The sequence below is a fragment of the Erinaceus europaeus genome, chromosome 9 (assembly GCF_950295315.1).
Source record: "Erinaceus europaeus chromosome 9, mEriEur2.1, whole genome shotgun sequence".
NCBI lineage: Eukaryota > Metazoa > Chordata > Mammalia > Eulipotyphla > Erinaceidae > Erinaceus > Erinaceus europaeus.
The window spans coordinates 115,767,937-115,779,661 of record NC_080170.1 but is presented as its reverse complement, the minus strand read 5'-3'; the positions used below and the strand labels follow the sequence as shown (position 1 = coordinate 115,779,661).

At 42.0% G+C, this 11,725-nt stretch overlaps 1 long non-coding RNA gene across 1 annotated transcript; it reads right to left on the bottom strand.

The window, feature by feature from the left end:
- Nucleotides 1–1,219: 1,219 nt before the first annotated feature.
- Nucleotides 1,220–11,704, bottom strand: LOC132540489 (uncharacterized). Its single transcript, XR_009551696.1, has 3 exons — nt 11,462–11,704; nt 6,350–6,472; nt 1,220–1,390 (listed from the first exon to the last, which is right to left on the bottom strand). It is a non-coding gene; the product is annotated as an uncharacterized LOC132540489 (long non-coding RNA).
- Between the last annotated feature and the right edge of the window lie 21 nt (nt 11,705–11,725).

Here is an 11,725-nt window from a genome sequence, read left to right as displayed (position 1 = left end):
AGACATTTTATAGCTGTTTTTTGTTTGTTTTGTTTTGTTTTTAATCAAAGAACGAAAAGAGAAAATGCCTGGCAGAGGACACATCCTGCTGTGCATGAAGCCTAGGGCCTAGCACCACCACTTGGGTATGCGTGGAGTGTGCTAGGGTTAAGTCTTACAAATGGTGGAGCAGTGCTGTAGTGTCTCCTGTCTCTCCCTCTTTCTCTCTCTCTTTTCACTCTCACTCTTGCTCCCCTTCTGTCTCTCAAAAGATATCAAAAGAAAAGAATGAAAAAATTGGGCCATTAGCCAGTGGAATAACACATTCACAGATGCTGGGTTCATTGCCTTGCGCTGGGTAAAAAGGTTTTTTTGTTGTTGGTGGTGGTGGTGGTGATGGTGGTTTGTTTTTGTTTTATTTTTGTTATTTTTAATAGAATTTAAGTGTATTTTTATAAGTTCAGAGACCATTTATATCAGATATTTATTTTGATATTCACAGCCAGTGATCCCCACATTACTGTGTTTACCTATGCAATGAGGATTAAACAACCCCCATTAAGCAACCCCCAAGAGAGTCTGTCCAGTTCAAATGTCCTTTAAGTATACCAGACCCTTACCTATTATTTCTTCCTGTTATCGGTAGATCCAACTGTGCTCATCTTGAATATTTCCTGTATTTGTTCTCATTGGTTCTCCGTGAGAAACATGGAAATGAATGACATTATTTCAGAACAATTCCCAGTACAGAAGGCCCAAAAGTCATTTCATACATCAAGTAAAAATAAAGAGAGGGGAAGGAGATAGTGGTTATGCAAATAGATTCGCATGCCTGTGGCTTTGAGGTCTCAGGTTTAATCCCCAGCACCACCATAAACCAGAGCTCACTAGTGCCCAGCCTGAAAAAAAAAAAGGGGGGGGGGGAAGTCAGGCAGTAGCACAGCGGGTCAAGTGAAGGTGGTGTAAAGTGTAAAGACGGATGTGAGGATCCCGGTTCGAGCCCCGGCTCCCCACCCACAGGGGAGTGGCTTCACAGGCGGTGAAGCAGGTCTGCAGGTGTCTGTCTTTATCTTCCCCTCTCTGTCTTCCCCTCCTCTCACCATTTCTCTCTGTCCTATCCAACATTGACGACATCAATAACAACAACAATAACTACAACAATAAAAAAGGTAACAATGACAACAAAAGGGAATAAATAAATGCTTAAAAAAGAAGTTAAAAGAAGAAGAAAAGAAGGAGGAGGAGGGAGGAGGGAGAGAGGAGATGATTCCTGTTTGATGATGAAGAACAATAAGCTGTTATTTGGGGAAGTATTTTCAGTGGCGACTGCCCTCCTACATCAGGATTCCTGACGTGCTGCAGTTTTCACCTTGAAGGTGTAATTCGGCATAGAATCAGAAGAGTTGGGTATCTGTTCAGGAGCAGAAAACATAAGTCAAATAGCAATGAGAAAATGTAATTGCTTTGGCCAACCTCGACAGAAATAGACACCTAGCTCCTTACTTAATTTTATTCCCCAGAGGCTAATGACTGAACCTAAAGAAAATCCTAGTGGAAATCACTGTAGCAAAAATAGCTGAGACATTAAGAATAGGACAAGTGAGAAGGACAAGGGCTGAGAAGCATTTAACCATCCAGCATCCTTATTAATGCAACTACAACAAAAAGTGCAGGATCATGGGCCTAGTTCCTCAAAGAACTTAGAGACCATTTTCTACAAATTCTACAAGGATCCTTTAGGTTCCTTTAATATTTTTAAGGGAACCTGGATATAGTAAATAAGAAGAATAAGAAGGCTGCCGGTGGTTTGCTCTTTGGTGCTGTGCTACTTATAGTGTGGCTGTGTTGCTCATTCAAGCAAAAACAATAAATTCCTTCTACTTTATTAGCAAACTCATTGGGGTCCTGGAGGCTATTTTTTCCTTTTTGTTGCCCTTGTTGTTATTATTGTTATTGTTGCCACTGATGTTATTGTTGGATAGGACAGAGAGAAATGGAGAGAGGAGGGAAAAGATAAATCCTGAAGAAAGGAATTGGCAGGTCATAGGTAGGCCCATTTCTAATGTTCTGAGAAATCTTCAGGTTGGAGAAAACACAGCATTTTTAAAATAAAAAGTTTTTTTTTTTAAATATAGTGTTTTGTTGTTGTTGTGTGTTTTGGTATTGTTGAGATAATCGTGGAGTAAGGAAGAAAGAGAAAAGAAGGAAGGACAAGATGGTAAGAATACTATTCTCCTGTGTGGAGAACAGTATGCAGGAATGTCACACCATAGTTTTTTATGTGGTTGACAGAGTGGGATTATATATTTGGCTCAAAATTTCTAGCAGTTTAAAAGAAAAACCAGAAAGTTGTGAGATTTATAGAGATCATAAAATAAAAACAATGGTTGAATGATGACATAAGTTTCCCCCACTGGTCATATAAAAAAAAAAAATACCATGTAATGAAATGTTTGACATCCATAAAGACAGGCCTAGAGTGAAGACAACAGTCCGTTACACTTGGCTGTTCCTTTCACTGTCCTTTATTATAAGATACCAAAACACAATGTGTCAAACTCAGTTCTCAAAAGAAGTAAAGCACTGATGATCTAGCTTACTTCAGGGCAAAATTTACCAGCTAAATAAGAACATCCTGTATTGTACTCAGGGAATTTCCTACAAATATACTTTTTTTTCCCAACTATTTTTTTTTCTTCCCAAGCAGGATAAAGGAAAGTTTGATTATATTCTTAAACTAGACTCCCTACTAGTAATAGTCTGTATAGAAAAGGCAAACAGAGGGGGCCGGGTGTTAGCATAACAGGTTGTGGCAAAGCACAAGGACCACCTGCAGGGGGGTCACTTCACAAGTGGTGAAGCAGGTCTGCAGGTGTCTGTCTTTCTCTCTCCTTCTCTGTCTTCCCCTCCTCTCTCCATTTCTCTCTGTCCTATCCAACAACAATGACAGCAATAACAACAACAACAATGATTAAACAAGGGCAACAAAAAGGGGGGAAAAATGGCCTCCACGAGCAGTGGATTCGTAGTGCCCCAGCAATAACCCTGGAGACAAAAATAAAAGGGGGGGGGAGAAAAAGAAAAGGAAAGCAGAAAAAAAATTAAGAAACTAACCCAAGCAAAGAGCTAAATACCTTTAGAAGGAAGCAATATAGAACTCTCCAAATACTGCTGAATTTATTGCAAAGGAAAAATAAATAGCAAAGGCACCAAGGTCCTAGTATATTAAAAAATGCATAAAATGTTAGCCTGAATGTTTTCAATATATCAGTCATTCATGGTGGTCCAAGAAAAATTGCTGACTGATCCAGTTGCCCACTTTGGTAGTGTGCTACTTAGCTATGTGTGAAATACAGGGTCAAGGCCTACCCCCAGCACACTGAAGGAAGCTTTGGTGCTGTCCTCTCTCTTTCTCTCTCTATCTCTGTCTCAACCAAAAAAAGAAAAAACTCTCAGTTACACACACATATATTTGCTGCAGGCGCTGCCAATGCAAGCTGCTTGCCATGATACCAGCTTCATAGGGAGTTTAGCATGGCTGGACTATCCAAGGCCAAACTGAAACCATCTCGCCTTTTGCCATGTATAAGACTTGGGATTAAGCTCTGTGTGGTCTTAATAATATTTACCTATGGCCAGGCTCAGAGCCTGACCAATAACAAAAGTAATGATAAAACCTGCACTGCACTCTCTAAGATAGATCATAACGGAACAAGCAGTATCAGTGATGCAGAATTTTTCAGGAGGCTCCAAGAGAAATGTTTCCCCCTTTACCTACACCACTTCCTTTAGTATTCCCACTAAAATATAGGGAAAGATTGGTGCTTTCCACAATGGAGGGGCCACCTTACATAGCATAATTAATAAATGGAAAGCTATGGTACCTGCCTAGATACAATGGGCCTTTTAATCTGCCATCCACCACTATGCTCCCACTTCCTTACGCAGGAATAGTACACGAGAACCTAGGTGTTGTTAAAATTTCGGAGGCTCTTGCCGGCCGGGCTGGCTTCCTTCACGGCGGGTAACAGAGACGCGGAGACAACGGCTGGGCAGAGAAGCTGTATTTCTTTATTCAGGAACAACGATTCATAAACTAAGACAAACTAATCACCAAACAGAACTCTGCTGTCTCTTTGCGGCGGCACAAGCACTCCCTCTTACTCTGAACTCAGGAACTCTCCAACTCTGGAACTCTGGAACTCTCGTACTGGGGAACCCTCTGAAACTCTCGCACTCTTGAACTCAGGAACCCTCTCCCGGGGTTCCTTGGGGCGGGGCCAAGCAGGCCTGCGAAATTAATAGGACTGATCCAATTCTCTTGGCGGGGGAGGGCTAGAACAAACCAATGTAAAGCATACGACAATTCCCCCTTTTCTTTTTAACTAAATGACTATAGTATGAAGGGTGTGGGGTGAACAGAAACATATATAACAAAAACCAGCATGTTGCCAAGGGAAGGCCTGAGAGGGCCATATCTGAAAAAAAAAAACATTTCTTGCCTCTGGGGGGCTACTTGCCTCGATGGGCAATTGCATGGGGGCGGGGAACGGCCTAGAATCCCACAGGCAGCTGGCTGCAACTTACTTACTATGAAACAAAACTTGTTATTAGCATATCTACTGCGCCATCCAACGTTTCTAATAGAGAAGGAGTTTGAGACTTTTACATATCAACAACGTCTTTTAACCTTTTGTTACACCCTTATTCATTTTGTTACTCCTTATTCAAGATGGAGACACACCCTAGGTGTGGGCCGGAGAGGAAACCTCAGGCATGAGAATAATTAGCATAGCCATTATGCGATCTACCATTTCTAATAGAGAAGGTAGTGTTTTACATATCAACAAGTCTATTTAACCTTTTGTTTAGACCAACTTAGTTAAAATATATTGATTGTTAACTAATTTTTACCTCAGACTTTAAATGTAAGTTAATTTTTATCTTTATGAGAATTACGTTGAAAACCTTTTTCATTTAACTTTGACTAGTAAGAATTTAGCCTTAAAGCTACTGTTTACCAAACTTTAAACATACACATAAACATGGTCATTAATACACAAGGAGAGAAACCTTTGTTACGAAGACATGTCATTTTAAAAACGAATTTAAATCTGTACTGTCTTAGTTGTTGTGGGGGGGGTTCACCATCCGGAGGTGGCTTCTCACGCAGATTCACTTTCGGGGTTCCTTGGGGCGGGGCCAAGCAGGCCTGCGAAATTAATAGGACTGATCCAATTCTCTTGGCGAGGGAGGGCTAGAACAAACCAATGTAAAGCATACGACACCTAGGTCACATAGTGAGCATACACAGAAGGAGGATTCCAGCTAGAGAGCTTAACTTTAGGGAGAGGCTGGCCAGGTCAGCACCACCTTGGTGCCTTCTCAGTAAGGAACAAAACAAAATTCTTTGATCAAACAATGGAACAGATTTTATGAAAAATGGGCTGTTCAATTTGTTTAAGGCCCCTAGAACATACAAGCTTGAACTTTCTATGAACCATGCTTCTGATGCAGAGGGACAAGAGAATGGCATAAACATACAGGTAGAATATTCATCTTAATCAATAGGGCATCTGCCTAGCACACAGGTACAGGAATAACAAAAAACATAGAAACTGTGATGTGATCTCTAGGGAGACAAGTGCCCCTGGAATATGAATGTTCCACAAAGCAGGAGGTGTTCCTTACCTGTGCTGTTCTTACTTGGTGATTTTTGTTTTAATAATCTATACCTTGGTGATTTTTGTTTTAATGATCTAAGCCTTATGATACTATAAAAATAAAGTTCTGCTTAAGCTTGATTCAACATCAACTCACTCGTCTCTCCCTCATTCCATGCCGACTCCCCTCCTCTTTCAGGTTACCCTAATTACCTGCTGGGGCTGGCCCCAGGATATATTCTTTTCTCTTCTCTCTTTTTTTTTTCTTTTCTTTTTTTTACCAGAGAGCTAGTCAGCTCTCACTTATGGTGGTGTTGGGGATTGAACCTGGGACCTGTGCTGCCTCAGGCAGAAAAGCCTTTTTGCATAAACATTACACTGTCTGTCCCACACACACCCCCACACACACATCTTAAGTGCTTGCCAATGTATACTAAAAAATAAATTGGTTCCAATATTTTTCTAAGATCACTGGTTGGGTGAAATTGTTTAATCCAAAGCAAATGAATGTTGGAAAACTCTTGCCACAAAGGATGAGTGGGGTTTGAATGACTGTAGTAGATTACACAGTAGTCCAGTTTGCATGCTCCCTTGAGTCTACACTTTTTGAAACCATCTCTGCATCCAGATTGCGGGCTCAATCATGTGACATACTAGGGCTAATATTCCGCAAATTTCACAGACTACTAGCACATTGATTTACTCACCCAGGTAGCTTGCTGGAAGATGAGATCACTGAAGCAGAGCTGATATGTCCCACCTGAGTCTTCAGAACCTGTCCAGGCTCAGCTCAGCTAGCAGCTGACTGCAGAAACACAAGCATGCCTTTCCTGTACAACAAAGCCAAGTTTGGATCAGCCAGTGTGGCCAGCCAGTGAGAAATAATAAATGGCTGTTGTCTTAAACCATTGAGTTTTGAAGTGGTTACTAATTGAAAAGTAACACAGCAATTGCAGCAGTGCTCGAATTTCAGCTACTCCTTTGTGCAGTGTCAGAGAACAGGATCAGTGGTCCAGGAGGTGGCGCAGTGATAAAGCTTTGGACTTTGAAGCAGGAGGTCCTGAGTTCGATCCCTGGCAACACATGTGCCACAGTGATGTCTGGTTCCTTCTCTCTCCTATCTTTCTCATTAATAAATAAATAAATAAATAAATAAAATATTTAAAATAAAAAAAGAAAGAAAGAAAGAAAGAAAGGGGTGGGGAGACACAGCATAATGATTATGCAAAAAGAATTTCATGCCTGAGGCTTGATCTTTCTATCTCCCTCTCTCATTAAATAAAAACAAATGGATTGCACCAAAGTAAAAGACTCTGGGGTGGATGGGTGGGGGAGAGTACAGGTCCTGGAAAAGGATGACAGAGGACCTAGTAGGGGTTGTTATGTGGAAAACTGAGAAATGTTATGCCTGTACAAAGTATTGTATTTACTGTTGACTTTAAAACATTAATTCCCCAATAAAGGAAAAAAATTTAAAAAATAAAATAAAATAATAAAACAAATGGCAGCCAGGCGGTGGTGTACCAGGATGAGTGCACACAGTGTGAAGCTGAAGGACCTGCTCAAGGTTTGAACCCCCGGCTCCCCACCTGGAGGGGTGGAGGTGGGGTCGCTTCACAAGCAGTGAAGCAAGTCTGCAGGTATCTATCTTTCTCTCTCCCTCCCGGTTTTCCCCACCACTTTCAATTTCTCTCTGTCCTATCCAACAACAACAGCAGCAGCAACAACAATAACAGCAACACAACAATAATGGAACAAAGATGGCCACCAGGAGCAGTGGATTCATAATGCAGGCACCCGCTGAGCCCCAGCGATAACCCTGGAGGCAAAAAATAAAATAATGAGAGAAAATAACGATTTACAGGGCAGTTGCTGTTACATGGGTATAATTTCTTATCTTTCCATGATAGGTGTCTGTGCACCACTCCTATGAACAACGATGGTCCTCCTCCAATCATCTGCCCCAAGTTCCCAATGCCCACTGAATCTTCTCCCCTCAGCCATTCATTTGTTCTTAGACAAATGTTGGCTATCACAAATAGCCCTGCCAGCGGCCAGGTGGTGGCACACCTGGTTGAGCGCACATGTTACAAATAGCCCTTCCACAAACATGGATGTGCATAGGTCTTTTCAGGTAAGTATTTCTGTGTTCTGTTGTTCCTATTTTTTCTTTGTACATTTTGTTGCCATTTTTCTGCAAGAGGAGTGAATTCTTTTACCAGTGTGAAATTATTTTAGAAATTCCTCAGTTGGGAGTCGGGCGGTAGCACAGTGGGTTAAGCGCATGTGGCGCAAAACGCAAGGACTAGCTTAAGGATCCCGGTTCGAGCCCCCGCTCCCCACCTGTAGGGGAGTTGCTTCACAGGCGGTGAAGCAGGTCTGCAGGTGTCTATCTTTCTTTCCTCCTCTCTGTCTTCCCCTCCTCTCTCCATTTCTCTCTGTCCTGTCCAACAACAACAGCAATAACAACAATAATAACTAAACTACAACAACAATTAAAAAAGACAACAAGGGCAACAAAAAGTAAAATTAATTAATTAATTAATTAATTATTTTTTTAAAAAAATTCCTCAGTTACCATTCAATCTACTTGAAAATACAGAAGTCAAGTTTTTGTATTATAAATTTTATATATTTATTTATTGGATAGAGACAGAAATTTCATAGGGAGAGGGAATAGGGAAAGAGACAGAGAGAGACACCTGCAGCCCTACTTCACAACTCGTGAAGCTTTCTATCTGAAGTTGGGGACCAAGGGATTGAACCTGGGTTCTTGAACATTATTATGTGTGCACTTAACCAGATGCACCACTGGCTGGCTCCCCAAATTAATTTACTTTTGCAATTTTTAAAAAAATATTTATTTATTTTTCCTTTTGTTGTCCTTGTTTGTTTTTTATTGTTATAGTTATTATTGCTGTTGTTATTGATGTCATTGTTGGATAGGACGGAGAGACATGGAGAGAGGAGGGGAAGACAGAGAGGGGGAGAGAAAGACAGACACCTGCAGACCTGCTTCACTGCCTGTAAAGCGACTACCCCGCAGGTGGGGAGCCGGGGGGTTGTCAAACCGGGATACTTAGCCGGTCCTTGCGCTTCGTGCCACCTGCACTTAACTGTCCGACTCCCAGAAATCAAGTTTTTACAAGATTCTATAAATGGTTTGGGGAAGATAGCGTAATGGGTTCTGCAAAAGACCTTCATGCCTGTGGCTCTGAAGTCCCAGGTTCAGTCCCTAGCATCATCATCTGAGCTGTGCTTTGGTATCTATCTCTGGGTTTCTTTCCATGAAATAAACAAGAATAATGTGTGTGTGTGTGTGTGTGTGTGTGTGTGTGTTTGTGTGTGTGTGTGTGTGTGTGTAGAGAGAGAGAGATATTGAAATTCTAGAAGAGTGAAAGAGCAATTTCCAGGGTAAAAAAAAAAAAAAGAGTGGTTGCCACACCCCACTCAAATCCAGAATGATGGGTCTGATAGGGTCAGCACCCCGGAAAACTCTCTTCAAGGAAGAAGAATTCTGGGAGTGGGTCTTGGCATCCTGAGCAGATCTAAATTGGAAACTCTAATTATTGTTTTCATTATGTACATGGTAATGATGCAGTGTAATCGGGGATGAACAGCCCCTGTTCCCAGATTAGATACAGATGAACAGAAAATGAGGTGGACAAAGTTATGGGTCATCAAACACATAAAGTTTTAGGAAAAATTCTTAGTAATACTTACTCACCTCCTCTTATGAAATATGTTAAAACTCTACATAAAACACTATCTGCTAAGCCTATTACTCAGAAATGCATCACCTGATAAAGTACTATATTTCTGTGTAAAACCGCAAGGCCATCTAATCAAGAAATGAGCTTTACTTTCTGTTCCAGATATTGTTTATGTAAGACTAAACTCTCACTGGCTGAATAAAACTGGAGTTCAGATTCACCCTCTAACAGAGTGTGGTGTATTCTGTTCTCCGCTGCACCGACTCCTGACCCACCTGGTGGTCACCTTTGAAGTTCCATGATCCTTCCTGCTGCTCTTCAGCTGTAGCTGTCCGTCGCAAGTGGTTAAAAACACCTGACCTCTTCTAGCCTGGCCAGTGCCATACTAAAGAAAGCTCCAGTAATATGGTATCTTTCTGTCTATTAGGAAAAAAAGTTGGCCTGAAGCTCTGAAGCCCAAGGTACTATTAACATTAACAACAACAAAGAATGGCCCATCCCCTTGGCAACAGGGGAAGCCGGAAACAGTGAGACTCCAGCCATGCCAAAAAAGAAAAGAAAGGAAAGGAAAAAGAAAAATATTAAAAGGAGGAAGAGAAGGAAAAGAGAGAAAGAGAGAGAGAGAGAGAAAATATTTTGCTATCAGTCTGATCTGAGTAGCAATTACCTACCTTTATCACTAGCAGTCATGTATTCTTGGATAAATTATTTGCCATTTGTAAGTTTTAATTTCCCCTCCTACTAAATAGAGGTAATAATAAACTGGAAGTATAGGGGAGACAGCTCAGTGTTAAGAGCACAGGATTTTCATACCTGATGTCAGAGGTCTGATGACTGTGACGCAGCTATAAGCCACATGCTTTCTCAAAAAATAGATTTACAGGGCTGGGGAGACAGCATAATGGTTCTGCAAAAATCATTCATGCTTGAGGCTTGGAGGTCCCAAATTCAGTTCTCAGCACCACCCATAAGCCAGAGCTGAGCAGCGCTCTGGTCTCTCTCTGTATCTCATTAAATAAATTTTATATATATGAAATAGACTTACAAAATTATAACAGGACAGGTGAAATAGCACACATGGTTAATGCACTGCTTTGCCATGTGCACAACCCCGGTTCAAGTCCAGCCCCCACTTCAGTGAAGGGAGTGTTGGTTTCTGTGATGTCTGTCTAACTCTCTACTTGTCTCTGTTTCTATCTAAAAATAATTATACGGGGATTGGGTGGTTGATCGTCCATGTTATAAGGTGCAAGGACCCAGGTTCAAGTCTCCGTGCCGCCCCAGGGGGGACACTTCACCAGTGGTGGAGCAGTACTGCAGGTCTCTTTCCCTCTCACTGTCTCCCCCTTCCATCTGTTTCTCTGTCTCTATCCAAATAAATAAATAGATAATTTTTAAAATAAAAAATAATTACAATCACGCGCGCGCGCGCGCGCGCACACACACACACACACACACACACACACACGAACTAGAGACAACACAGTGTTAGCACACACAAGACTTGCCGGCCTGAGGGCCCAGGATCAATTCCAGCACCTCCCTATACCAGTCTCCCTCTGTGCCCCTCTCGCTCGTGGCAAACCTTTACAATGTAGGTAAATGCTATTTATTTTTTAATTCTGTTCCTCTTCAGCATTCCCACCCAATCTAATTGCACAGGACTAATAATTTCTGGCTATCAATCATTTCTAATATTTAAACTTTATTATTATTTTACTAGAGCATTGCTCAGTTCTGGTATATGGTAGTGCTGGGGGTTGAACCTGGGACCTTCAGTCTGTTTGCATACCTATATATACTATCTCCTCAGCCTAATAAATGCTTTAAAAAAAAAACAATTAAAGACTACTTAAAATAAATCATATGCTTTTAAAACTGAACATTAGCTGAGATGGCAAAACTGAAAGTGAATCCAACACGTGATCACTCGGGTATAGGGCTGTCTACAGACTTTCACTGCTCACTTCATGTCCCCGATGCTTCCTACAATGCCAAAGGGAGCAGATTGCACCAGTTGAACAAGCTTAATGCTCCACTATGGGACCAAGGCTGTGAGCTTGGGGACGTGCTGCGATTGGTTCTGGAAGACCACGTGGAAGTTACCTTGGGGGCGTGGCTTCCAGGTCTGAAATGACAAACCTCCAATGCCCGCAACCGAGGATCCACAACCATTGGGACTGTCTGGAGCGTGCGTACAAGCACGCAGGCGGTCTGCGCTTGCGTCAGTCGGAAAGCCCTAAGGCGCGCTCCGTAAGCGACCCGATCTATCGATCTGATCGAGAATCGTCAACTCAGTCCTGGCAGCAGACACCGCTCTTTCTCGCGAGGCCTCCGCCCCAGCGCGGGGCTGGTGGGAGGGGGAGGAGC